Raw genomic sequence first — 23,998 nt, 5'->3', positions numbered from 1 at the left:
TCTGAATAGGGCAGTATGAGTAATGTAAACTGAGCACACATCACATTGTAAGCCTCCAAAGATACTGAAATTGCATTCCTTTCCTTTCCTTGGTGTCAGCCACGGCTCAATGGGTTGCACTCCCACCTCCAAGTCAGAAGGTTGTGGATTCATCTTCCCGCTCCAGGGACTTGAGCACAAAATTTAGGCTGACACTCTAGTGCAGTACAGAGGTGCCGCCTTTCAGATGAGACATTAAACCGAGGCCCTGTCTGCTCTCTCAGGTGGTTGTAAAGGATCCCATGGCACTACTTTGAAGAAGTACGGCATGGACACGATGGGCTGAATGGCCTCCTTCTGTGTCGTAATTTTTCTATGATTCTAAGAGCAGGAGAGTTATTCCCAGTGTCCTGGCCAGTATTTATCACTCAAGCAACGTCACTACAACAAATTATCTGACAATTATCACATTTCTGTTTGTGGGATCTTGCTGTGCACAAATTGCTGGGATATCCTGAAGTTGTGAAAGGTGCTACATAAATGCAAGTTCTTTTTTTCTTTCTACTTTGCCTTCTCTTTATACTTACAATATTCTCCTCTCTTCCACTGAAGGTCTTTATTCCTTACTGAGTTAACTATTGAAGTAGTTGCCCTTTTGTGACCTGACCTTGGGGGGGGGGGGGGCGGGGGGCATTCTTCATGTGGGAGTCTAGACGGGAATGTTGGCAGGCTGTTCGAATGTGAAGGACATTACAACCAAGTCTGATCCTGTCCTTGTTCAATGTTCATAACCCTGTGAAATAAAGAATAGATTTGCCTTCCAAAGTTAGGCTTTATTAACTTTAAAATCGGCAGCATATCTTTCTACATCCAGTCCCAACTAAAGCTAGAAAAGGACTGAATTTAAGGTAGCCACAACACATCATGTGATCATCAACTACCAATGAGATTACAACACATATCCCAAGGCAGTTAACAAACAACGAATCACAATACTTTTACTAATCAAGGAATAATCACCACACCCTGCAATCTCCCCTTTACCCAAGACCAATTGTAGTGCCCCTACCACCACTGTAGGTGAAATCAGTTAGCATAGTAGACACTGGCGATTGAAACTGGGACTTGTGTAGTCTGTATCACTCATATCTTCACCAGCTGAGCCATCAGCATCCCACAAGATGGTTTTTATTTTGAGCTCCTTTACTTTTGTTTGTGGGAACATTGCAACCTTTTTGTTTATTTATTCATTCATGGGATGTGGGCGTCGCTGGCAAGGCCAGCATTTATTGCCAATCCCTAATTGCCCTTGAGAAGGTGATGGTGAGCTGCCATTTTGAACCACAGCAGTCCATGTGGTGAATGTACTCCCACACTGCTGTTAGGTAGGGAGTTCTAGGATTTTGACCCAGCGACGATAAAGGAACAGCAAAATATTTCCAAGTTAGGATGGTGTGTGACTTGAAGGGGAACTTGGAGGGTAAGCAGGGTGAATTGTGCTACCAGTTTGTCAATGCAAAGCCAGATCAGTGATTGTTCTGGTAGTCTCAAATGAATAGTAATTTAGAATCGTTTTGAGGAATGATTTGGAGATGTTTCGAGGAATTAATTTGTTTTCATTAGGTTCAAACCAATGGGTTAGATACACTACAGTGCATCTGTAGAGTGCCAATGACAATCCTCAGGGTTTCCAGCTTGCTGAAGTGTAGCCACAGTTTGCTTCAAAGCCTAAGGTTAATATTACCTCACTCTGAACTTGAAAATTAAACAAGAGTGAGCCACACACTGGATGCTTGTGGGAATAGAGTGCAGAATTCTGGCTAAGTATAGTAATGGGAACTAGTTCTATAACTTGGATCTGCCAGCTCAGGATCGAATCCCACAGGTCTGCCTGTAGTATAACTAACCCCTTAACTTGAACCCAGATCTAAATGAAAACTAATTAATCGTGCCAAAATGCTCCAAATTGCTGCTAATTTGGCACTTGGAGGCCATAAGGCCATCATGTGAGAGATAGATATTAGTTTTTTAAAGAGGGAATGTTGTGCTTGCTCTCCCCTACCGGCAAACATGTAATGAATGTTTGAACCTCCAAAGCTCTATCTATGACGTATGTTAGAAGTGTCTATGCTAGAATGGGGGACATGGGATTACTGAAATCACAGGGCGATACTTAAATACCAAGTAAAGCATTCTCTATCGGACTCTGTAAAACGCTACAGCTATTAGTAGATAATTAAGTGATGCAAACCATGATCAGTGATTCACTTAAGCATCTGGTTTGAGTAAACCTTTTGTTCTTGGCCATTGGGAACATAAAGTAAGGTCAGAAACTCCCTAACACAAATGGAGACTACTGGGTAACCAATGACAGTCTTACTTTTTATTCCAGTAATTGAAATTCTTGTCTTTTCTGAAACTCACCAGGAAACTCCAAAGGCTCAGAAGTGAAATCACTAATTATAACAAGCTAGTACAGTGCCCCAAATGGCAAAGCAGTCAAGAAAAGCTCTTCACATCACTATAATTGTATGTTCTGGTGCACAGTAGGGTGTCATGATCTAAGGTTTTGACTCCATGCCAATCATTTGTCCAAATGACAAATGCTTCTGTACAATCTTCAGTATCCATTCTCTATTGATCTGTTAGAGTTATTATGGATCATTATTTCTTGGGTTTGCTTTGATACAAATTATAGGCTGATTGAATCCACAATCCATAAGGAAGGCTCCTGGTGTTATACTGATATTTACACATTGTTACCAAGTTCCAATTATTTTCCTTCATTGTTTATTGGAAATGGCATTTGTTTGTATCCATCCGAGCTATTTTATATAAGAGAATTTCACTGTGTATCATGCCATCATGTTTCCACAATTTCAATATCTGAGTTTGGTCAGCTCAACGTAGATTTGCCTAGAGAGGGGATCTCATGACTCGGAGAATGAGAGAAGTAGCCAGCCTGATGCTGCAGTATGTTGGTATGTTTGCATTCTGCACCCGAGTGCGAGGAGAAAGATTGCTTGGATGGTCATTTCCCAAATGTGAGCAGGCTGTCTGGAGGAGGTGGTCACCTTAGCACCATGCTGGCCCATGAATCCTGACCAGTCCGACACAGTTCCAGGCCGCCCAATCCACAATATCATCCATCCTGTCTGGGACCTGATCCACTTTTCCCAGAGGACTGATCTGTCAAGCGTCTTCCCTTCCCAGGAGATCAGGAGATGGTGTTTAACAGGGTGGATCATGAATATTTGTTCGGAACTCTGTGGGCCTTCAGGTTCGGGATGCATTTTGCTGCCCAGATCTGACTTCCCGATGATGTGGCAGGGTGTCTAATTAAGATTGCAGATCTTTGATGGTCCTCTTTCGCTTTGGGAGAGGATTACATTAGGGATGCCCCGACTATACTCCATCTGCATAGAATCTTTCTTGCACCTCTTGCGTCAGAGGCTGCCGGGATTGGCTGTGCGTGAGCCAAGCATGGAGACTGTCCTTTCGGCTTACGTCGAGTACGTGCTCCTCACGGCAAAGGATTCCGCTGACCTGCGGAAGATAACACGAGTGCCTCCTGGTGAACTCTGATTAATTGCGCTAAATGCTCTGGACTATTAGCAGGTCAGTGGCAGGTAGACTGCCTGTGGAGGAACTCCACTCCACTTTCAGCTGCAGTGCCACTCAACCCGTTATATCTGGGAGTCTACCGGAGCCTGAGCTGGAGACAAAAGTCATTGCTTATCCCAGACGTTGGACAGGACTGCTCCGAGTGCATTCCTACAGGGATAGAGCCTCGGTCATAAGCCATCTGGTGGCTGTTATGTTAAGTATCACTTGGTCCCTTTGACCTCCCTCCCCCTGAATTTGTCAGCAAGATCCAGAGGAGGTAATGAAGCAGGTGAAGTACTTCCTGACAGACTGAAAGTAAGTCAACTGGATGTCTGCTAAAATCTTTACAAAGCAAAAGAAGAGGCTTTGGAGAGGATTTTCTACCTATACAGAATGCCTTTAATGTAGTAGAATATCCCAAGTTGCTTTACAGGTGTGTAATCATACAAAAAAAATTGACACTGAGCCAAAGAAGGAGACTTTCGGACAGGTGACCAAAAGCTTGGTCAAAGAAATAGGTTTTAAAGAGCGTCTTACAGGAGGAAAGAGGGCTGGAGAGGTTTAGGAAGGGAAGTCCAGAGCTTAGGGCCTAGACAGCTGACGGCACGGCCGCCAATGATGAGGCAAAGGAAGTTGGCTATGCACGTGAGGCCAGAATTGAAGAACGCAGAGTTCTCAGAGTGTTGTAGGGCTGGAGGAGGTTACAGAAATAGGGAGGAGATAGTCCATGGAGGGATTTGAACACAAGGATGAGAATTTTAAAATTGAACCGTTGGTAAACTGGGAGCTAATGTAGGAGGAAGAGCTTGCTGAAGTTGTGGTACTAAGCAATAGAGGCCAAAGGATGCCAAATTCCATTCCTGGTCTTTACTGATTTCAGTTGGAGTGGCAGGAAGAGCTCCACAATTGTCCTCAGTGCCCATACGTTAGGGAGGGAAAAATCAGCTGTGTTCCTGCTCATGATCATTATTCAGGTATAACTTTTGGTAGTGTTCATATGTGGTCACCAAGAAATAACGGGGGAGAAATTCCCCTAGAGGGCCATTTGAGATGCTAAGTCAAAAATGTTTGAAAAGTTAGTGCCAGGCGCTAACCTTTTCAAATATTTTAGAAATTCCCATTTTTTGCTCCAAGAGCGAAGGGGAGCGCTAAATCAAGTGCGCCCCTTGCCTCTTGGAGTGCAAGAGGCAGGGAATGTCCCAGTCCGGGGCGATGTCCACGCACGGCGCTGCCGCGTTGCAGGGGCTCTTCCCTCAATTAAAGGGAAGGGCTCCCTGCTGCAAGCTCTGTATTTTTTTTGGCATCTGCTGCAGCTCCGGGGTGCGGGAGTGCCGCGCGATCAGCCCTGCACTTAAGCTGAGTGCCAGGCTGACCGCTCATGGCACTCAGCCCACGCCCGCTGCTCAGAATTTTTTTTTTTAATCGGCAATTCTTTTCATGTCGGCCAGCCACCATGCCTTTAAATGGTGCCCCGCGAGTGGATGGCCTGCAGTTCGTGACCCTTGCAGCAGTCGGTAACATCACCTGGCGCTGCTGCGGGCATGAGGGACGGTTATTGCCTCGGGGGTGGAGGGGACGAAAAACCATTTGCGCCCCATTAGCACCTCCCACCGAAGGCGTAAATGAGGGGAATTTCGCCCCCAAAGTATTTATATAGCACTTCCTCAAGAGATCTTGTCCAATGAATTATGTTTGTAATGTAGGCCATGTTATGCAGACAAATGTGACAGCCAATTTGTGCACAGTAAGATCCCACAAGCAGCAAATGAGATGATCAACCAGTTAATCTATTTTTAGTGGTGTAGGTTGAGAAGGAATTTTGGCCAGGACATCAGAAGAGCTCCTTGCTCTCCTTCAAAGTGTGTCATGGGGTCTTTTATGTTCCACTTATCTTACAGACAGCGGCTCCAGCAATGTAGCACTTCCTCAGTACTGCACTGAAGTGTCAGGCTAGATTACGGGCTCAAGTCCTGAAGCGGGACTTGCACCCACAATCGATTAGCTTTTGAACTGAGTGTCATATTGGCACTTAATACTTGCCAAATGAAAGCAAAGTCAGGCTGTACCATGATAATTCCCATGAACAAACAGTTTTATAGTCTAGACTTCTCCATGAAGAATAGTCACTTGTGTGAGTTACGAATGAGCTGTATGAGTTAGTGCCTCCAGGTGATGAAACATTGAAGGAGATGACCAGATATAAGCTCCTTGCTTTATAATAAAGAATTGTTAATGTTTGAAATAATTTTATAACTCTGCTTATACTGATTTTAATGCGTGTCCTTTGAGGATGTATGTGAAGTGTACAAAGATCCCACTTGCTGCGTTAAACCTGGTGTCACAGGAGCTGCTTGTCATGTTCCTTGACTGGAATAGACTACAAACTTACCTGTGAAAGTTTTTTTAGCGAACAATGGCCCGTATTTCCTGCGGGGACGTAACCCGGAAGTTGCATCTGAAATTCCGCCCATTCTGCTGATGCCTATTTACACCCAAATTTCCCGCCAATCTCATTAACATATGTCGGAATGTAAAAATGGGCATAAACGAGCGAAAATCAGCGTAAATATCGTGCCCCCAGGAAAGTTCCGAACTTGCACCTTTTTAAAGTATGAAAATTAAAGTTTCAAGCCATCTAACTATCATTGATGCACATTAGGCACAGCCTGTTTAAGAACATGCAATTGTGGAAGCTTCTTAATTTTCAATGTGACTTATACTGATGACATCAAAATGCATTGAAAGAAACAGAAAATATGATAATAAGAAAAAATCTTTCAAAAGAAAGAAAGACTTGCATTTATATAGCGCCTTTCATGACCATCGGACGTCTCAAAGTGCTTTACAGCCAATTAAGTACTTCTTTGGAATGTAGTCACTGTTGTAATGTGGGAAACGCGGCAGCCAATTTGCGCACAGCAGGCTCCCACAAACAGCAATGTGATAATGACCAGATAATCTGCTTATTTTTGTTATGTTGATTGAGGGATAAATATTGTCCAGGACACCGGGGATAACTCCCCTGCTCTTCTTCAAAATAGTGCCATGGGATCTTTTACGTCCACCTGAGAGGGCAGACGGGACGCTCTCAAAGCAATAAAACACCAGAAAAATGACTTTCTTACCTGCTGTACCTCAAATTCTGGGCTTAATTTTACGCCCATTTTGAACCAGTGTAATTCACACATACAGCTCTGGGGGGTGGAGCCATTTTAAGGAACCAAGATGCGTTTGGGGGCAGGGATCTACAGTGGGGTGTAAAAGAATGAGGAAGTTCGGGCGTAGCATAATTATTTGCATAACATACTTGCACCCGAGTTTCCCCAATCTTTTATGCTGGGTATTTGCACAATAGCACATGTGCACTGGGTGCAAATACACAGGAAATTCCAGCCCAATGTTTCTAGTTTATTACAAACCCATTTGAAAACAAATCATTTGAATGCCTGTTCCATTTTCGCAGCTTGCTGAAACTGTAAGTTAGACTGTCAAGGTCAATTTACACAACAAGTCTTGTTAGGAAGTACTGGGCCTCAGATGAAATTCCATGACTTTTCTGTAAATTAAGTTTGATTGCTGCAATATCATTTTACTGGTCCCTCTGTAAAAGTAATGGTGGATTTCTGTAGCTCTGCTATTAAATGTAGAACAGAAACCTTTAATATTATTGTAAAATTAGGAAATGAAAATGGAGACAGCACATTAAAATTTCAGAGAGTAAGATAATTGCTTTAAAAATAATTGTGACAAATTGATATTGAATCGTATTAATAATTGGATTTTCATTATAGAGAAACTCAGGTGAAGGGCCAAGGCCCACAGTGCAGGACTACACCAAGACTAAATAAAGTATGAGAGAATATGAGCCAAATCAGGCAGTGGTGATCAGGTGACAGAAAGCTTGAGGAAGGAAATACTGAGGGGGGTAAGGAATTTCACAGTTTTGAGGTCCTGGGAAGGAATGAATTCAAATTAGGAGATAATGGGAAGAGTCTTCAGCTCATTTCAGAGGATCAGTGACCAAAGTAGCATTGATAGAATAGAGCCAAACGTTTGTGAGGAGTTGAAGACTAGAGAGAAGAGAGGGATCCAATGATCAATTGGCAAGTACTGATGAGAGGGGTGAAGTATTGCCCAGGAGGGGAGTAGTGACATCTGCCCTGGCTGGTGAAGTTCTTCATCAACACGTTGATATGTATATATCAAATGAGTGTGACGCATTAAGTATGCATGGGGCTGAGCTGAAGGATTTTAGTTAGTTTGGCAGTCGGGCGCTGGAACATATACATACCCAGCCTGCTACACTTGAATGTCATCTCCTTTTTGCATTTATAATTTTTTTCAAGACATCCGATTACAATGGAAGCCTGTCCTATTAATGAGGTGTCGTTTTCTTTGAGTGTTGGATGAGGTTGATACCACTTGATCTCTCTTTGGAAAAATATGGATGATTGTGTTCGTTGTTCTTCTCTCCTGGAGTCTAAGTGATGTACATGAAACATCTAAAACTAACTGCTTTCTTATTGCAAATGCAAAACATTGTTTTACACATTTGTTGGCTTTCTGCAATGCAGCATAGCGCTCTTAAGTGCGAATTGCTGAGATGATTAGGAAATCAGTTGATAGGAACACTGCAGTTTCACACTCTACATAGGGAGCCTTGGCTTTGTGTTGAAACCTTCAATGTGCTGAAATTTTCAGTGAGCTGATATCCCAAAATACTATACAGTAATTTCCTTTTGTAATGCATTCTGTTTTTCTCTCCTCCTCATGGTAATAAGAACATAAGTAATAGGAGCAGGAGTAGGCCATACGGCCCCTCAAGCCTGCTCCGCCATTCAATAAGATGGTGGCTGATTTTCGACCTCAACTCCACTTTCCCACCCAATCTCCATATCCCTTGATTCCCCTAAGAGTACAAAAATCGATCGATCTCAGCCTTGAATATACTCAACGACTGAGCATCCACAGCCCTAAGGGGTAGAGAATTCCAAAGATTCACAACCCTCTGAGTGAAGAAATTTCTCATCTCAATCCTAAATGGCTGACCCCTTATCCTGAGACGTTGGCCCGGAATTTGCGGTCAGCAGCAAAACGAAGTACGCTTCGCACAAGGATCTCGCGATCCCTGTGTCAAGAACTTTGGGTTTTCCGACATTCAATTCAAATCAACAGAAGTTAGTGGGGATTCCCTAGTGCGAACTGCTGTGACGTCAGCAGGCTGTCTAAGCAGCCAGTCAAAATGCAGAATTCTCACAGTCAACGAACAAGAAAATGAGTAAGCTCTTAAAATTCTAACTTTTAAAAAATATTAGAGAGAGCAAAACAAAGATTGGGATTTTTGCATGGGAAAAAGGCAAACCTGAAATAAAGATGGACAAACGTAAAAAAAAAGGTTTAAAAAAAATTTGAAACGTTTCTTAATTTTTTTTATTAAAATGGACAAATTTCACACTGCACAAAATTAAAATTAGTTTTCCAGGCCCTTAACATTTGTTCAACAGTAATAATGCTGTCAAAACACCAGTTACACCTAATCCCTTTGGGTTTAACTTTTAGTGGGGAATTTAACAGCGTACTTACTGTAGAAGAGCCAAAGTTTTCATCAGTTTCAATGATTTGGCTGATTACACAGATTGCTGGCTCTGTGGGAGTGGGGGTGGGGGGGGGATGGGTGCGGGGTGGTGCAGCACAGCCTGTGTTGGAGCTGTCAATGACTGACCGTAACTTCAGGATTTCCGCCAAATCCCGAAGTTGCGGTCAGTTTCAAAGGCGGAATGATGGCGAACGCTGCCTTCACTGTCATCCCGACTGCAAATTCCGGGCATATGCCCCCGAGCTCTAGACTCTCCAGCCTCTCAGCATCTACCTTGTCAAGCCCTCTCAGAATGTTATATATTTCAATGAGATCACCTCGCATTCTTCTAAACTTGGATACATTACACTCGGCCCCTTCATCTAAATCATTAATATAGATTGTAAATAGTTGAGGCCCCAGCACTGATCCTTGCGGCACCCCACTAGTAAAGCCTGCCAATCTGAAAAGGACCTGTTTAGTCCTACCCTCTGTTTTCCGTACCTTAGCCAACCTTGTATTCATGCTAATATATTACCCCCAATCCCGTGAGCCCTTATCTTGTGTAACAACCTTTTGTGTGGCACCTTACCGAATGCCTTTTGAAAATCCAAATATACTACATCCACTGGTTCCCCTTTATCTACCCTGTTAGTTACATCCTCAAAAAATTCTGATAGATTTGTCAAACACAATTTCCTTTTCATAAAACCATGCTGACTCTGCCTAATCATATTATGATTTTCTAAGTGACCTGTTACCACTTCCTTAATAATGGATTCCAGCATTTTCCCGATGACCAATGTCAGGCTAACTGGCCTGTAGATCCCTGTTTCCCCTCTCCCTCCTTTCTTCAACAACGGGATTACATTTGCTACCTTCCAATGCACTCGGACCATTCCAGAATCTAGGAAATTTTGGAAGATCACAACCAATGCATCAGTATCTCTGCAGCCACCTCTTTCAGAACCCTAGGATGTAGGCCATCAGGTCCAGGGGATTTGTCAGCCTTTAGTCCCATTAATTTCACCAGTACTTTTTCTTTACTAATATTAATTACTTTAAGTTCCTCACTCTCATTAGACCCTTGGTTCCCCACTATTTCTGGTATTTTTTTTGCGTCATCTACTATGAAGACAAAATACGTTTTACATTTCACAGGCATCAGTCACTTTCAGCCACCGCACTAAAGGGGCCATTCTTCCCATGAAAGCTTAAACAGTGTTGGAAGGATATTCAATCATGGAGAGAATCGCAGTTGATCCAGATCCTATCCTTGTCAGACTTGTGATTTCCAGCAGGGCTCATTAGAAAGTGAGCAGGGCCCTGGCATGGGTGGGCACACCTAATAATGCTGGAGAAAAATCCTCAGGCTCAAAAGCAAAATAGTTCTTAAGCTTTCCTTTGCTCACGCTTGCTCATGTGACACATCAACCTTGACTAAATGGTCCTGCAGAATTTGGACAAAGCTTAAACACTTCATTCTAGAATTGGTGTAATAGTGCTGTTAAAAGCTCGCATTCTGCTTGAAAGCCATTGAAACTGTGATAGTCTCTCAGATCAGACTAATTTTCAGAGTAGAATCTAACATCTCACCATTTCGCCTTCACTATGGGACAATACACCAGCACTTTAGCTCTTACAAGCACTAAGAGATAACAGGAAACTCATTTTAGTCACAAGCATCATGAATTGTTAACAGAAAACAGATTTTGTTCACCTGAGACTCTTGTAAGGATTAAAGTGGCACCTGAATAATTATTGGTTGGTTGAATTAAGCTAATTTTGTTGAAAAGAACTTTAATTACTATAAGGAAATCTAGTTAAAAACTCAAACTGTTATGGGTAATTTTAATTGTTGTTGACAGGATCAGCAATTTCCTTGATCTAACTTCAGTTCAAAATTATTACTACAGTACATACTAGATAAAGGGCTTCTAACCACCCAAAAGAATACAACCTCCTTTCCTTGTTGCTAGCATCACATTGCCTTATTGTCAAGTACCCAGGTGTTCAATGTATTGGATGATGTTGACAATTACTCACATGGACTTTCTAGAGTAACACAGCTATGCCCCGCGCATCATGCTAAACTATTACCTGCCCCCTTACCCCTAACTAACGGTTCTAGTACCCTCCACCCCATCTGTATACTTCAATCATCTTCTGATTGACCATCTTCTAGTGTCCTTGCTGTGAAATGTGTGGTGGATCATATTTTGACCATCTTCTAGTGTCCTTGCTGTGAAATGTGTGGTGGATCATATTTTCAAACTAATGTATTACTTTTGAGAAGCAAAATCAAGTAATGGTTAAGGAAAATAATATTTAGCTTGCAATGGATTATATTCAGCGGAGTTCCTTCCCATGCACTTTCACCCATGCACACAAATCAAAATTAATCATCATATTGAGGTACAAGTAATGTTATCTTGCCTGACCATTCTTTCAGCTTCAAGCCTAATCCAGTTTGAAGATGAACCCATTTTTTTGATGTTTATTTGTAGGTGTTGCCTTGAATACATCTTTTGCTCATCACTGTAGGAAATGTGTGAAAGAGAGAGGCAGAGCAGGGACTTGGAGAGAGAGTTGGGGAAAATGGGATCGGGAATGAAAGCAGGGTATTATCATACAGCACAGGAGAGAAAACCCGAGCAGGAGCAGCCTAGGTGGATTTAAAAAAAACACACGAGTGAGATTAGCCTGCGGGGAGAGGGTTAGGGAACTAATGGGAGTGGCCTGGAACAACAAAAATTAAAAACAAACTTGGAGCAGCTTGGGGGAAAAAAATAACAAAGAGAGCCATACAGAACGGAGGGAAAGAGGGAAGAGGCAGAAGCAAGGCCTGGGGAAAGAAGAGAAAAATCTGGCTCTGAGAGAGGGGATGCAAGGCTGCTGACAGCAGACTGAGGCCTGCGGAGGAAAGAGGTAGGTGCTTTAGAATGGCAGCCGCACTGCATCTGTGTTTTTACATTTTTTCAGCAAACCTATGGGATTGACAAGATCAACTCAGGCAAATTGCTCACTGTGGGGAAGTGTTCAGCCCCCAAGAGACACAAATTGACAATTGAACAGAAGGAACTTAGGAGTAAGAAGGGAAATCTGGCACAACTTTTTTCACTCAAAGGGTATGTGAATTATGGAATAGGTTAATGGGGAAGGACATTCATGCAAGTGGTATAACTGGGCTCAAGAGACAGTCAGATTCATTTCTATGAAGTGAGAAGGGATTATAGGATATGATGAAAAAGTGGGTTGACCTGTGAAAATGGGATAGGCTTGTTGAGCCGAATGGCCTTTCCTGTCGTCACAAATTTAAATACCCTGCATTTTGCAGTGCTGCATCAGGCAGACAGTGCTGCTGGGATCCAGTTTCTGAACTGTAGCAGTGTTGCTCTATGAATACTGAGATGGGACTTTACTTTTCCGATTCCTAAATAATGGATTAACTCCAAAGAGTTATCTCTCGTGTGCTGGGCTTATATGCATTAGATCACTGTCTAATTCTTCCTGTGGGAAATGTGTGTGTGGCTATTGTTTTAGAACTGGATCGGGTTCAACTAGTTTTGTTTTCCATTCGTCCCTAACCCAAGGCACTAAGACCAAACATATTCCTCCAGATGATGCCCTAGTGACGATTTACTGCAGTTCCAAATTATTGCAGATTTAATACACAGTGCTGAAAGTTGTGGAAAATTACCTGATACCAATGTGAAGTATTGTGGATATATTTTGTAATCTACGGACAATTAGGAGTCAAAGATTTAATGCATGTGCTGTCAAAGAATGTTTTTCTTGTTTTATCTACGTTGTATTGTTCAGGCAATTGCACTACACTTGGACCTCATTGCAACAAAGCTCTGTCATAACAAACTTTTAACAAACCCTGGTCCAATCAAACCTTCTGTAAAGTCTGGCAGAAAGCTTGAAGCTTCGAAATGCTCTTTTGATTTGTGTACACCTCAATTGCCACATTGAGGTAAACTGGTATGTGCAGAATCAACGCAATGCACTACAATGTTACATTGCAGTGAGCCCTCGATAAACGCTCACCAGCTCACAATACAATCCCTGATCTAGTCATTGAATTTATAGCACTGTTCAAACATTGAGTCCATTTTGGTTCTGCTCGTGCTAATTCTTCAAACCTGAAATAAACTCAAGCCAATCGTAGACTTAACAAAACTGCACTAGTTCAACACAAATTGACAATCTTAAAATTGTCCTGAGATTATGATGGAAAATTTTGCACTGGCTCATCAGGGAGTGCTCTTCTGAGATTGGGGTTTGGGCAGAGTAGAGTGAGCTTTGCTTTTTAGTTTACCTGCCCTGTTGGTGTTTCGCTGGGCAGTGTAGAGGAAACTTTATCAAAAGCAAGGCAATTGCCATGTACCCACAATAGGTACTACAGCTGAACATGTGGAGAGCAGTTGTGAGGAGAGATGGGTGGAAGTGTGTTGGAGTTCTGATTCAGAGTGGTAAGGATATGTGGGGTCAGGTCACACTCGCAAACTCCCATAAATTCAGTTCTCCATATGTGATGCTTCACCATGGGAATATAAAGCATTAATGGTGGACACTCTTACACAGTGGCCAGTGATAAAGAAAGAAAATAAATCCATCTTTCACCTTTTCAGGACACTGCACCTAAAGAAATTGCGATTCTTTTCGTCCCTTTATTTTGGTGTGAATAGTTAGCTGTGAAGAGGAGGAAAAGAATAATGGGTAGGAGGAGTGAATATCAGCACAGACGAGCATGAATTTATTTATCAGATGAAAAGGGCAAAATTCAATTGAGACTTGTTTGATTTAATCAATTGATTGACTCAGATTATTCATCTCAGTATTGTCACTGGATTTATTCAGTGCACTGGCACCAATACAGTTTAGGAAAATTTGCACTTAAGCAGATAGACTTTACTGTATGATACACGCCAAATTGTTTCCCCCACTGCCACCTCAAATTGATCTCTGCACTGGCACCACTAGTGACAGATCCGTAACCACCAGTATTTCACCCGAGTGTTATTCAGGCCAAAATGCTTTCTCCAGACAACACAAGATTGGCAGGACATCTTCATTGCACTGTGGGGTGTTTTTCACAGTTCAAATGGAGACAGCATGAATGTTTCACACTTTTGAAATTCAGTGGCTCTGTGATTGAAAGTCTAGATTTGATTTGTTTTTCAAAATGTTCACTTTCTAATAGCTGATGTGAATGGTATTCTGATAATCGAGACAGGCCAGATTAGAAATGGGTTAACCATGGTACATTGATGCATTAGGCTATAAATTCTTGCTTGATGTACAACTGCACTGATATGAATAGCCAAATGTCCAAAGGTCTAAATTTCATTTCAGTTTAATTTATGTTATTTCCAAGGTTGGGTGGCTTTGGGAGGCTCAGAGATTTGTAATTTACAAAATGGCTTGTTTCATTGGAGACACGAGAATGTGTAATACAGTCAGTGCTTGGCTAGAGATATATTACAGCAACAGATCACTCATTGCAGAGACATAACCAAATGCTATAGGTTATGAAAATCCTATTGCCTGGCTGCCTAGGTCAAATGCAGAGCGTGGCTTAAAATAGTTTGTGCACTGCCTGTCTGATCAACACTCCAACTCTGTAACTCAATCCATGTTGGACCTTCATTGACCTTCACTGAGTAACTCCAAACTGCTTTCCCATTTTTTCCACTCATCTCCTGAAAGTGTTGGCTCGACTCATTGTGGGCCTCTGTATCGAGGGCACCAGCTGAACTCTGGTACCTCACCCAAGTGACTATTTTTTATGTGTGGCCCTAGATGGTGAATATTGGTCAGTTATTTGAGAGTGGAGTCTCAATCAAGCTAAGCCATGTCCTTGTGTGATGTCCATGCACATGCACTTTCCAGTAAGAGTCTATAATAGTGAACAGAAGCCCTGTCTGATTATGTTTTCTTCTCTGGCCCAGGGACATTGTAAAAACCAATACCATTTTGACTGCCATCAGCTAACTCAGCATGTGGGAACTTCCTGTTTTAAATGGTTCAATTCTATACTGGGTGGTGCATTGGTCAAATACCTTTTTCAACACTCACTGTCCAGATTTTCACTTGAAGCATGGAAACCTGAAATGGCTGACACCTGTGGACCCATGTCCCATCAAATGTCAGCTGTGACACAGTGGGTAGCACACTTGCCTCTGGCTCATGAAGGTTGTGGGTTCAAGTCCCACTCCAGGGACTTGAGCACATAAATCTAGGCTAAAGCTCCAGTGCAGTGCTGAGGGAGTGCTGCACTCAGAGGTGCCATCTTTCATATGAGCCATTAAACCAAGGCCCCATCTGCTCTCTCAGGTGGACGTAAAAGATTCTATGGCACTGTTTTGAAGAAGAGCAGGGGATGGTGTCCTGGCCAATATTTATCCTTCAATCAACATAACAAAACAGATTATCTGGTCATTACCACATTACCGTTTGCGGGAGCTTGCTGTGCGCAAATTGGCTGCTGCGTTTCCCACATTACAACAGTGATTACACTCCAAAAGTACTTAATTAGCTGTAAAGCGCTTTGAGACGTCCGGTGGTCGTGAAAGGCGCTATATAAATATAAGTCTTTCTTTTTTTCAGGACAGCAGGCAAGAGAAAGAGAAAGAAAACATACTTGACATCCCTTGAATCGTACATTATTTACACAGGAATCCTCTGTTCAGAGTCTGCAGTTGGACTTTATCTCCTACACAAACCCTCCAACATCGACATTATTTCTTCCACACAAAATGCTGGTTCTAATAGTTTTTTAAATGTAAACTGATCATTTATAAAGGAACAGTTGAGTGGAGATAAATTTCCATTTTAAGTGACATCAACATCAATTATCTCCCTGCCTCTAACTTAAGATTCCATGCTTGATTTGTGAGTATTTTTCAGTTGAGTTAGCTGATAAACAGAGTGAGCCGAACCAGTCAACATCTGACAAAAAGTACAATAATTCTACCCAACAGCAGAGCTGAAAACTATCTTTGTTCAATTTGAGTAGAAACTATGGACTTTTGATTCATACCAGAAACACTCTCTGAAAAGGGTTTAAAGTACAAATGATATCTTATGGGCATTGCAATACATGAAACCACTTTGCATCAATGCATACTGGATAATGTTATTTGGGTGTGAAGTCACATGAAACGTGCATGGGAAAGAGTTATGAGGCCAGCTACCGGGGGTAGTCCCACATTGCTTGGACTTGATGCCCAGTACAGTACAACTGCAACTGGTTTGAAGTTCCCATTTGAATGTCACTTTTTAATGGGACTTTTGGTTCCCTGTTTAACATTAACCAGCATTAGGATGTTGATGAGTGGAACTAATTTCAGTCCATCTTCTACTACTCTGCCACAGATTTCAGTTTTCCCATCTGCACTCTCTCCTTCCTTGCTGTGCATGCACAAAGTCGACAAGGCCCGAGTCGAAGGTAATTAGAATTTGGCGTAATCTTTATGCTAAACAGTCTCCTGTAATTCAAGGTACATGTGAATATATATGGATTAGGGATGACTCGCCAGTGCAGTCATCTGGGAATTCAAGGGGCTTTTGATGGTGTTAGTCACTGGATTTTTATATAGGCTTAAGAAATATGGAATTAGAGATAGTCAGTAATTTTGCTTCAGCCCCTGTTTTCATAACGGAACCAATCTGTTAAATATAAGAAAATTTTGTAATACAAAGGTATGTAGCTGAGGCTTTACCAGACTACAGGTCACATAATGCCTTGTGGATCTCACTGGCCAGGACTGGAGAATCCAGGATTTAAATGCCCTTGTGGGGCAGAAGGAAGTCATAGAGTCATAGAGTCATAGAGTTATACAGCACGGATAGAGGCCCTTCGGCCCATCGTGTCCGTGCCGGCCATCAAGCCCTGTCTAATCTAATCCCATATTCCAGCATTTGGTCCATAGCCTTGTATGTTAATGGCATTTCAAGTGCTCATCCAAATGCTTCTTAAATGTTGTGAGGGTTCCTGCCTCCACAACCCTTTCAGGCAGTGAGTTCCAGACTCCAACCACCCTCTGGGTGAAAAAGTTCTTTCTCAAATCCCCTCTAAACCTCCCGCCCTTTACCTTGAATCTATGCCCCCTAGTTATTGACCCTTCTACTAAGGGAAAAAGCTCCTCAGTATCCATCCTATCTATGCCCCTCATAATTTTGTACACTTCAATCATGTCCCCCCTCAGCCTCCTCTGCTCCAAGGAAAACAAACCCAATCTGCCCAGTCTTTCTTCATAGCTGAAGCGCTCCAGCCCTGGAGAATCCAGGATTTAAATGCCCTTGTGGGGCAGAAGGATACAAGGCTATGGACCAAATGCTGGAAAATGGGATTAGACAGGACAGGGGTGGATGGGCGGCGCGGACACGATGGGCCGAAGGGCCTCTTTCTGTGCTGTAAAACTCTATGACTCTATGACTCTATGGTAACATCCTGGTGAATCTCCTCTGCACCCTCTCCAAAGCGATCACATCCTTCCTGTAGTGTGGCGACCAGAACTGCACACAGTATTCCAGCTGTGGCCTAACCAGTGTTTTATACAGCTCCATCATTACCTCCTTGCTCTTATATTCTATGCCTCGGCTAATGAAGGCAAGTATCCCATATGCCTTTTTTACCACCTTATCCACCTGTTCCGCCGCCTTCAGGGATCTGTGTACTTGCACACCCAGATCCCTCTGCCCCTCCGTCTTGCCTAGGGTCTTACCATTCATTGTGTATTCCCTTGCCTTGTTAGTCCCCCCAAAGTGCATCACCTCGCACTTTTCCGGGTTAAATTCCATTTGCCACTGTTCCGCCCATCTGACCAACCCATCTATATCGTCCTGCAGACTAAGGCTACCCTCCTCGCTATTTACCACCCTACCAATTTTTGTATCATCCGTGAACTTACTGATCATACCTTTTACATTCATATCCAAGTCATTAATGTAGACCACAAACAGCAAGGGACCCAGCACCGATCCCTGTGGCACCCCACTGGCCACAGGCTTCCAGTCACAAAAACAACCTTCGACCATCACCCTCTGCCTTCTGCCACTAAGCCAGTTTTGTATCCAATGTGCCAAGGCACCCTGGATTCCATGGGCTCTTACCTTCTTCACCAGTCTCCTGTGCGGGACTTTATCGAAGGCCTTACTGAAATCCATGTATACCACATCCGCTGCGTTACCCTCATCCACACACCTAGTCACCCCCTCAAAAAATTCAATCAAATTAGTCAGACATGATCTTCCCTTGACAAAGCCATGTTGACTATCCCCGATTAATCCTTGTCTCTCCAAGTGGAGACTAATTTTGTCCCTCAGAATTTTTTCCAATAATTTTCCTACCACTGATGTTAGGCTCACTGGCCTGTAGTTCCCCGGTTTTTCCCTACTTCCCTTCTTGAATAATGGTACTATATTAGCGGTTCTCCAGTCCTCTGGCACATCCCCTGTGGCCAGAGAGGTCCTGAATATATGTGTTAGAGCCCCCGCAATCTCTTCCTTTGCCTCACACAGCAGCCTGGGATACATTTCATCCAGGCCTGGGGATTTATCCATTTTTAGGCCTGCTAAAACCGCCAATACCTCCTCCCTCTCGATGTTAATATGTTCGAGCATATCACAGTCCCCCCGCCCTATTTCTATGTCTACATCGTCCTCCTCCATAGTGAAAACAGATGCAAAAAATTCATTTAGAACCCCTCCTACATCTTCCGGCTCCACACACAGATTGCCACTTTTGTCCCTAATGGGCCTTATTTTTTCCCTAGTTATCCTCTTACCCTTAATATACTTATAAAACATCTTAGGATTTTCCTTTATTTTGCTCGCCAGTGTTATTTCATGGCCCCTCCTTGATCTCCTAATTTCTTTTTTAAGTATCCCCCTGCACTTTTTGTACTCCTCTAGGGCTTCCTCTGTCTTTAGCCTTTTGTATCTGCCAAAAGCCCTCCTTTTTTTCCTAATCCATTCTCGTATATCCCCTGACATCCAAGGTTCCCTGTGGTTTTTGGAACCACCCTTGACCTTTACGGGAACATGTTGCCATTGTATGATCTCAATCTCCCTTCTGAAAGCCTCCCATTGCTCCGATGCGGATTTTCCTACAAGTAGCTGATCCCAGTCCATTTTGGCCAGATCCTGCCTTGTCCTATTAAAATCGGCCTTCCCCCAATTTAGAACCTTTATTTCCGGCCCATCCCTGTCCTTTTCCATGACCACCTTAAATCTCACCATATTATGGTCACTGTCACCAAAGTGCTCACCTAGTAGCACTTTTTCCACTTGGCCGGCCACATTCCCTAGAATTAGGTCCAGTACCGCCCCCTCTCTTGTAGGACTTTCTACATGCTGGCTCAAAAAGCTCTCCTGGATGCACTTTAAGAATTCTACACCCTCTGAGCCTTTCACACTTTGACTATCCCAGTTAATATTGGGGAAGTTGAAATCCCCCATTATTATTACCCTATTATTTGCACATTTCTCTGAGATTTGCCTACATATCTGTTCCTCTATCTCCCCCTGACTGTTTGGAGGCCTATAGTACACTCCCAGCAAAGTGCTTGCCCCCTTTTTGTTTTTAAGCTCCACCCATATGGTCTCATTAGAGGAACCTGCTAATATATCATCCCTCCTTACTGCAGTAATTGACTCCTTAATTAATATTGTGACACCCCCTCCTCTTTTACCTCCCCCTCTGTCTCGCCTGAAGATTCTGTACCCTGGAATATTGAGCTGCCAGTCTTGCCCCTCCCTCAACCATGTCTCCGTGATAGCAACAATATCATACTCCCATATGTTTATCAACACCTTCAGTTCATCCACCTTATTTGCAAGACTCCTTGCATTAAAATAGATGCCATCCAGCCTTGCCCTTATATATTTGCCCTGTCTACCAAGCTGACTTGTTCTTTTCTCTATAATTGGCAGCACATCACCCCCTATTTCAGCTCCCCTCTGTATCCCATCCCCCTGCCAAGTTAGTTTAAACCCCTCCCAACAGTGCTAGCAAACCTCCCCGCAAGGATATTTGTCCCGCTCTGGTTCAGGTGCAACCCGTCCGACTTGTACAAGTCCCACCTTTCCCAGAAGCAGGCCCAGTGATCCAGGAAACTAAAACCCTCCCTCTTACACCAACTCTTTAGCCACGCATTCATCTGCACTATCCTCCTATTCCTATACTCACTAGCACGTGGCACTGGGAGTAATCCAGAGATTACAACCTTTGAGGTCCTGCCCTTTAATCTGTTACCTAGCTCCCTAAATTCTTGATGCAGGACCTCATCCCCCTTCCTACCTATGTCGTTGGTCCCAATGTGGACCACGACCTCTGCCTGCTCCCCCTCCCCCTTAAGAATGCCCTGTAGCCGCTCAGTGACATCCATGACCCTGGCCCCAGGGAGGCAACAAACCATCCTGGAGTCACGTTTGCGGCCACAGAAACGCCTATCTGTTCCCCTTATGATAGAATCGCCTACCACTATTGCTCTCCCACTCTTTTTCCTCCCTTCCTGAGCAGCAGAAGCGTCCCTGGTGCCAGGAAGCTGGCTGCTGCTGCCTTCCCCTGGTGAGTCATCCCCCTCAACAGTATCCAACTTGGTATACCTGTTTGAAAGGGGGATGTCTGCAGGGGTTCCCTGCACTTCCTGCCTGCCTCTGTTGCTCCGCCTGATGGTCACCCACTTTCTTTCTGTCTGTGCAGCCCTACCCTGAGGCGTGAACAACTCGCTAAACGTGCTATCCACGACCCTCTCAGCATCGCGCATGCTCCAAAATTCATCCACCCGCAGCTCGAGCGCCGCAATGCGGTCTACAAGTAGCTGCAGCTGGATGCATTTCCCGCACACATGGTCGTCAGGGACACTGGCAGCGTCCCTGACTTCCCACATGGAGCAAGAGGAGCAGAACACGGGTCTGAACTCTCCTGCCATGACTTACTCCTTTAATTAATTAAAAAATTTATTCAATACCCCAGTTACAGGTATACTCTAGGGCGCTTTATTTACCAACTGTCCCCACTACACCACAGAGACCCTAGAAATTTAACACCACAGAATTCAAGCTTGTATTGAAAAGAGAGAAATACTCACCAACCAATCACTTACCTGCTTCCTGCTGACATCACACTTGGACTACTAGTCTGCTAGCTATGGTTCCATGTCTGAGAGATTAGTAACTCAGAGGGGCAGTGAGGTATAGACATCTGCGAAAGAGCATCACACTGGATTTCAGCTAGAGGTGTCACAAGTCTAATTTCAGATTGGGAGAATCCAGCTACAGTATTAAGCTAGCTGTCTGCAAATTTCTGAAATGAAAACTGGACACCAAATATCTGGGTTTTAAAACCAAAGCCTTTTATTTTTCTTCCATTTCTTTCTGTGGCTTACAGCATGAAAAGTTAGTTATTGAGGTTAGGATTTTCATAACTGAAGAAACTAATGTCAGAATTCAAGCCATGGCCCGTCCCCATCCCCAACAAACACATCCTGGTCCCTGTCTGACTGGGCAGAAAATTAAAATCTAAATTCCAGCAAAATCACTGGGACAAACTCAGAACCATGCTTTTTGATATCAGTGTCAGCTGTAGTTCAGTGGGTAGCACACTTGTGCTCTGAGTCAGTAGGTTGTGGTTTCAAGTCTCACTCCAGGGACTTGAGCACGTAAATCTAGGCTGATACTCCAAGGCAGTGTTGAGGGAGTACTGTACCATCAGAGGTGCCGTCTTTCAGACGAGATGTTAAATCGAGGCCCCGTCTGCCCTCTCAGGTGGATGTAAAAGATCCCATGGCATTATTTGGAAGAAGAGCAGGGGAGTTATCCCTGGTGTCTTGGCCAATATTTGTCCCTCAATCAACATAACAAAAACAGATTATCTAGTCATTATCACATTGCTGTTTGTAGGAGCGTACTGTGTGCAAATTGGCTGCTGCATTTCCCACATTACAACAGTGACTACACTCCAAAAGTACTTCATTGGCTGTAAAGTGCTTTGAGACATCCAGTGGTCGTGAAAGGTGCTATATAAATGCAAGTCTTTCTTTTCTCGCCATCTCAAAACAAGTGGGGACATCGATGCGAATACAGGATCAGATCGCTTCACATCCCTGCAGCTATAACAAAAGCCAGACGACTATTGTAAACCTCTTCTATTGGTGCCTTCTTTCTACATTCATAGTTCGCTATCTTGGTTGTCCATCTGCCATGCAGGATTAGCCTTACTCCTTGCTTGGATCTCACACCATGTCTAACTGACAGCAGCCCCTGAGTAACTCTCCAGTTGATCCTGGGAGGTCAGAGTTTGGTGATTTTATACTCAGAGATCAGCTGTTGCATTTTTAGGCTTCCCTAAATATTCCTCATTTCCTAAACATTCCTCATGCCATGTGCCAAAGACTGCTCCTGTAAGTGAGCCTGTGCTCCCCATGTACTGGAATGAGACCTTGCTCAGTACCTAGTAATGTAGCATTATCTTGGGTCAAACCAAAAACAATTGTTGCCATACTTATTTTATTGCATTGGACATGAGAGCGCTCAGATTTTGGAAAGTAGTAGAATAAATATTCTCAGATCATGACAGAATGAGTTTATTAAAAGTATCAGATAGACAGTGACAATTAAACCTCACAGAAGCTAACAGAACATAACTATTTCTCATTAAATTTAGAAAATAATAAATGCAACCCTTCATTAATTCCCTCAGTAAACATTAAGTCTGTGATAGCTTCTTTTAATAACAACAGAAATTGCTGGAAAAACTCAGCAGGTCAGGCAACATCCGTGGAGAGAAATTTGAGTTGACGTTTCGGGTCGAAACCCTTCTTCAAAACTGGAAAGAAAAGAAAATAGATCGAAGGCAGGGCTGCGATCGAACAAAAGAAGTAAAAGAGACAATAAAAGGTATTCGAAACCAGACGAGATGGTAATAGGCCAGTGGAGACAAAAGACAGCTGTTGCCTGACCTGCTGAGTTTTTCCAGCAATTTCTGTTGTTATTTCGGATTTCCAGCATCTGCAGTATTTTGCTATCGTAATAGCTTCCTTTAACATTAGCCTTCTCCTTGTTGGTCGCAGAAGAATTGGTAAATGAGGCTCATGCTCCTAGGAACGGTAGCACCGTAACATGTTACTGGACTAGTAATCCAGTAGGCCTGATCTAATAGATCCGGAGACATGAGTTCAAATCCCACCACGGCAGCAATTAAATTAATTAAATAAATCTGAAATTTAAAAAAAAATGCTAGTATCAGTAATGGGGACCATGTAACTACTGGATTGTCATTAAAATCCACTAATGTCCTTTAGGGAAGAAAATCTGTCGTCCTTACCCCGTCTGGCATCTTTGTGACTCCAGACCCACAGCAATGTAGTTGACTCTTAACTGCCCTCTGAAATGGCCTAGCGAGCCACTCAGTTGTAAAGGGATGGGCAATAAATGCTGGGTGCTTGCCAGCGATGCCCACATACCCTGTGAGCAAAGAAAAAAAAATACACTTTTGAAGTTCGACCACCAACAAATAAAATTTAAAATGTATCTTCCAAAGTGAAATAAAGCTGACAATTATACAGAAACTTGGACACAGAAAATATGTGTAGCTCCAGACAACCCCCTGGAGAGTCAGTAGTGTTCATCAAATAGGAGTTGGTGACAGATCTATTTGTCAGCTAGGTGCAAAACCCATTTGACTAAACCGGCTATTCCCTGAACAAAGCAAGCAGGTTAATGAGGTTGCAATTAAAACATTAGGATATTAAGCCTACTTGACTCACCTAGCAGTCAGATTCTGTTTATCTTTCTGTTCGTTGTAAATAAAATGTTAAAGGGACA

The 23,998-nt window shown here is 43.1% G+C and overlaps 1 long non-coding RNA gene across 7 annotated transcripts in view; it reads left to right on the top strand.

The window, feature by feature from the left end:
- LOC147099990 (uncharacterized) overlaps positions 1–23,998 on the top strand; it is a 191,672-nt gene that overhangs the window by 33,720 nt on the left and 133,954 nt on the right. The window contains exons 1-2 of one of the 7 annotated variants that reach the window (XR_015073793.1): positions 11,767–12,088; positions 16,544–16,616. The exons of 4 other annotated variants lie outside the window; for them this stretch is intronic. This is a non-coding gene — a long non-coding RNA (uncharacterized LOC147099990). Of the gene's footprint in view, positions 1–11,766; positions 12,089–16,543; positions 16,617–23,998 lie in introns of those variants that run through there. 2 more of the 7 variants (XR_015073791.1, XR_015073794.1) reach the window with 2 other exon arrangements.

Source organism: Somniosus microcephalus, chromosome 27 (assembly GCF_052327205.1).
Source record: "Somniosus microcephalus isolate GS21.2 chromosome 27, FLI_Smic_1.0, whole genome shotgun sequence".
In the NCBI taxonomy this organism is placed as follows: domain Eukaryota; kingdom Metazoa; phylum Chordata; class Chondrichthyes; order Squaliformes; family Somniosidae; genus Somniosus; species Somniosus microcephalus.
The sequence above is the reverse complement of the archived record's forward strand: the minus strand, read 5'-3'. Positions and strand labels throughout refer to the sequence as shown.